The sequence below is a fragment of the Lonchura striata genome, chromosome 5, assembly GCF_046129695.1.
Source record: "Lonchura striata isolate bLonStr1 chromosome 5, bLonStr1.mat, whole genome shotgun sequence".
In the NCBI taxonomy this organism is placed as follows: Eukaryota; Metazoa; Chordata; class Aves; order Passeriformes; family Estrildidae; genus Lonchura; species Lonchura striata.
Genome location: NC_134607.1, coordinates 59,163,838 through 59,169,340, shown reverse-complemented (window position 1 = coordinate 59,169,340; position 5,503 = coordinate 59,163,838).

Below are 5,503 nucleotides of genomic sequence, written 5' to 3'. Positions count from 1 at the left end.
TGGTTTCTGGATTTATTCTTCTAAGTCTCTCCCAGTGTACTGTCTTATCATAGTTAATAGTTATATGCACTAGGAACAGAATATACTTCTAACTTGGTGAAGTTTAACTCTTCTTGAAAATACAGTCTTCATAGTGGTGGTTTTGCTTGCTCTGGAAATACAATTTGTTTAGCTTAGAATTTAAATACAGCTTATCAAGTAGTATAAAGCATAACAACATACTATATTAAATAAGAAGGCATATGTTTTTAAAAAATACTTTATCCTTGCTGAAGTAGTACAGAATGTATTTCAGAGATTCTGTGCCACTCAAGATTTTTTTTTCTTTCCATATAAAAACTTCCAGGAAAAGTTAGAGATTTTTCATGCCTGCATACACATGTTTTGAAGATGTAGTTGAATGCGTCTTTGTTTATTTTTTTTTCCCGCCCCTTTCTGAAATATTTAAAATTGTGGTGGAATGTTATCTCCAGTCAGATCCAAAGGTTGGAAGCCTTGGAGGTATGACAGCAAATGCTGGTTTTAATAACAGAAAAAAACCCTCACATGTGTTTCTTCAAGACACTGAACAAAAGCAAATAACTCTTGCTTATTATTTACTGTTACCTACTCAAATTTCAAACTCTTCTGCTAGTATGTGTAATGGGGTAGAACATTAGAAGCTTATTATGAATGATGTTGTGCACTGTGCTTTTCCTCTTAAAAATTTATCTTAAAAATGGATGGCTGTGAACGCAGTGACAGTACTGATATTTCCCCATGAGAAGGAACTCTGAATGGTTTACACAGTTTTTTGCTGTAGAGCATAACTGAAGTGTGAAGGAGTACAGGGTGTTATGCACTGTTCCTTTGGAGCTGGAATGAGGCTGGGTATTTTCAGACATGCAGCATGCATTCAGTACACAATAGATACATGCTATACATGCATTACACAGAAAATTTTGATATTGGGCCACAGGATTCCCTGCACTGGAGATTCCTTAAACACAGACTGTTTCACTTACTCTGTCATGGCCATTACTTGGATCCTTCGTCAGGTTTTATGGTCATGTCACAGAGTGTGACCATCATAATTTTTGTACTTGTCTGTTGTGGATGGTCACACACATTTGACTGAGTTGCATTATCACACTTCCAGTTCTTTGGATTCCTGGATTTGTTCACAGAAAAATAATCTTCTGTTATTCAGATTAAAATTATTTTGTAGGTTCTGCTATGTAGAACTCTATTCTTGGAAAGAACACGGGTTTTGTAAAATTATAAGTCTAAATAGTATATCTGGAAATTCTAGTAGATGGCAAATCCTTGTGAATACTTTGCATTTGCATTGTTTTGCATTATATGCTTTAAGGGCTTGTGAGAGTCTGGGTTGTTCAGCTTTAACTACAGTTCTCTCACTGGTAATGTTTTAAGTGATGGTTGATATACAGGGAAAAAATGAGTCAAAATTTCATGCTTTTATCTCCTCATCTTTCAGGCTCTTGGGTTACATTTTGGTCACATGTGCCTTGTGGGAAAGAAGTGGAAAGAAGTTAAATCTCCACTAATACTGGTGGAATCAAAATAACTTTTGTACTCATGTTAGACAGTTAATTTATTCTGAGTATGTCTCCAAAAGTAAGAATTTGGAGCTCTTTATACTCTAAATAATGTTAAAGTAATTGCCTGGTTGTTTCAGAGCCTTTTTTTTTCTCTCTTTACAAAAGTAGAAATGTGCATTTTCCATATTTTGGTGAGGGAGAGATTATTCTAAAAATATTTGCACAGGTTTAACTGAAAGTAGCATTCAAAAAAAATTTGAGGGGTGTTTTCATATTTTTTTCATAAACCCCTTTTTCTGCTGAGTCAAGAAAGCAGTGAGGTCATGGTGGGTGCACGAGAGCTGACCTGAATATCAAGAGACCTGGCTGCATGCTTTGGTGTTACCTTAAATGAAAGCACCTGTAGCTAGGCAGGATGTTTTTTCCCTGTTTTTATTTTTGCAACAAACATATGACAGTGCATCTTCCTTAATAACAAAAATTGTGCAGAGTCTTTTCTGAAAATGTACCCTTGCATTAGCACTCCATGTGTGTTTGCTGCCACAGTAGTCCCTGGCTACATAGCCTCATTAAAAAGATTGTGCTTTCCTAGCTTCTTGTAAAGGGTGAAAGCTCAGCTTTTCACTCAGCATTGAAATAACATTTGATTTTCCAAATGTGAAGTTACTGTAAAAGTACTATATGACTGCCTCAATTCTCAAGTGTTCCTTGAAATTCTGAATTTATTCTTTGGGACAGAAGCCCTCATTTTGCCTTGCCTTTGGCTGGCAGTGCTTATCCTCCTGACAGCTGTAATCTGTGTCCTGTTACAACCTAATACAAGTAATTTTACAGATAAGTTGGAAAATCAGCTCAGTTATGTCATTCCTGTCCTTCAGTACTCTGTGCTGCCTATTGCTGTGTGCATATAATTGTGGAATGACTGAAAACATAGTTCTAGAACTGAGCAGTTCAGGAATAATGTGGAACGGTTTTATTTTCTATTAGAAAATGTAACACTTGTGATTTGTTTATGAGGTAATGTACAAATAGGGACAAGCATTGCAAGGTGTGTTTGTGAGGAAAACAAATTTTGTGTCCGCTCTGAAATGCAGCTGTAGTCCAAAGGAAGTTTTTCTACCACCTGCAAGGGCAAGTGCCCTGAAAAGATTTTGCTATTCTGTCTCTAGCTTTGGGAGACCTAAGCAGAGAGGGAAGCAGACAATACAGCCCAGGACTGTACATGCTAAAAGATTCCTAAAGATGCTAAAAGGACTGTGTGAAGGTGTTCTTGGTCTGCATGAAGCGCATCTGGGATGTTTGGATTCTCAAACATACTTGGGTGCACCAGGGTTTAGCAAGTGGGAACCTCCCCTCCATGTTTAGTGATGAGTAGGAGTTAGATATTAGTTGTAGTGTGTCTGTTGAAAGGGAGGAGATGCTAAAACCAACTACCAGGGAACATGAATATGGGAAGGATCTTTCAAATGAAATTTGAAAAACTTCAAATTTTAAATTTCATCTAGAAATTTGACACCAATTACTGCTGTCATAAAAGCATGTCAGCAGGACTCTTGACATAAATAGCTATTGGTTTAACCCTTTATCCTGCTGCTTGAGGTCAGACTGTCTGTATAGCCTGATTTGACTTGTTTTTGAACCAGAAGAGGCAGTAGCTTTGGTGATAATTGTGTTTGCAGACAGTGTAGTAACTTCTCACCTAGTTGATGAGACCATATGCCAAATCTTTCTAAGTATAAGGTTAAAATCCCTGTTCCTGTGACTATGGAAGGTGGTGCTAAACTACTCCTTTTTTTGTGAGTTTAACAGGCTATGGAATGGACAATGTGAGAGGAAGGAAGAGAAGAACTGTTATTCTTGGCTAATAAGCTCAAAATCTTGGGCTTTGATTCTTCTCCAGACAGGACTTGGGCAATAGAGGTCTAGGGAAACAGAGCATACAGTGAAATAGGGGTCTTGGAAACAGGCTGTGTATCTGTCCTAGGTTGTTTGTTTCATACCAAGTACAAAGTGAACATGAACTAACTAGAAAATAATAGCAAATAATAAGGTAAACAAAAGTATTCAAAGGACTAATACAGATTTTAAGATAAAAAATACCTGAACACCCTTCCCCTGAGAAAACAACAAAAGACTGTCCACACAAAAAAAAAAAAAGCAACAACAACAGAAAAACAACCCCACCCACAAAAAAACCCCAACCAAATAAAAAAAAAGCTAAAGTTGAAAAATGAAAAACTAAGAGCCTGCCCTCTGGCTTGAAAAGTAAAAGGAAGGGAGATGCATCCTGAGTGCGGTCAGCAACATCACAGTTCAGAAACACATTGCATCTGACTTGACACAGATGTGTCTCTGTGTATGGGACCCATTCTGAGCAAGGGTTTACGGTCTTTAGTCTCTTCTCAAATAATCGTCTTTTCAAATTCTGGTAAATGCATTGTGTTACACTGATGGACATTTTTTTTTCCTTGAAACCTCTTGTCCTTGAACTTTCATACTTCTGCTCTGCCAATATTCCTGGTCCTGCAGAGCTCTCATCTATACAACATCTGCAGGTGCTCCTATCACATCTCATCACCTGAGGTGCTGAAGCTTGGAGACTCTTCAGGCAGATGTGCTGCAGGAAACAATTTTACAAGGAGTGTGAGTTACAGTCGATTCAAATTCTTCTGACTGTAGCCTTTCTATGTTAATTATTTGTTCAGTACTATGTCTCTTCCTCATGATATCAAGCAGTTCTCCTCTAAAATCCTAGTTATATAAGGAATAAGATAAATGTAGTTTTGTGGATATTCTAGGAGAAAATAATATGTAATAAACACCCAGTCTTGAAAACTGGGTTTATGTGTGAAGTGTAAATCTCCAACAACAACATTTTAAAGTTAGTTTTCAAAAGTGCTTTTCATGGTGCTCCATTTTTATCTGGATTGGATTCTAACCTAATACATTACTCAAGTTTGATGCTAGCTCAGTTTTCAGTATGTGCTTTAGAATATGTCTAATATGTCTTTTTTTTCCAATATTATGTCTATTTCCCCATACTGTTATCTGCTCATGAGAAAATCTGAAAGCTTTCCTACCCTGGATTAAGTAACATTTACATCAGACCACTTTGCTTGCTCCTCTGGAACAAGGCAGCTTTTACTGACACAAGTGCTGTGCTTACAGGTTTCTACAAAACACTGGAACTTGTTTTAGGAGGCTGGCTGCTTCACTGTGGGATACAACATTGCTCAGATCAAAACAGTTCAGCAGTAACTCAGATTTCCTTACAGTGCAGCAGAGGGGAAAGCTAGTTGCAGAATTAGGAAACCTGAGGTGTGTTAACCCTACAAAAAATATTTCTGCAAATAGCTTCTTTCCATTTTAGTAAGTTAGGACTGTACTTAATGGCTTTGAAACCAATTTTATGCCTGAGTAGTTCATTGAACAAATATTTTGCTTGATGCTGTACCCTCAATACGTGCCCTCAGCACCTCTTCGGTGTTGGCTGAAACACTGGTACTGATTCTTTAGGAAGAAGGGAGGTGAGCAGGACATGTGCTTTGCTTCACTCCTGAAAGATCTAGGTTGTCTTCCATATGTAAGGTAGAAGAGCTGAAATGTAGCCAGCAGTATTCAGCATGCAGGACTGACTTTTTCAGCCCCAATCCTATCTGTAATCCTAAATTACAGCAGGGCTGCCAAGAAACTCATTCCCTACTAGCCTCCTTCAGCAAACCAGAAGCTGCATCCCTGGGCCACCTTCTTCCCTTTCAGATGTGACGCAAAGAACTTGGGGTGGTGTCTGAGCCACTTCTTTCCACCGAGGCTCCTGCGTGAGCTTGAGACGGTTTAGAGAGCAGGTGCTGTTAATTAGGCATTTATATCTATGCGTGGAGACGACGCCCAAAACTTGGGTCATGGGATGCAGCAAGGCTTCGGGAGCTGCAAGGATGCTCCTATGCGGGCCAAACAGTGTG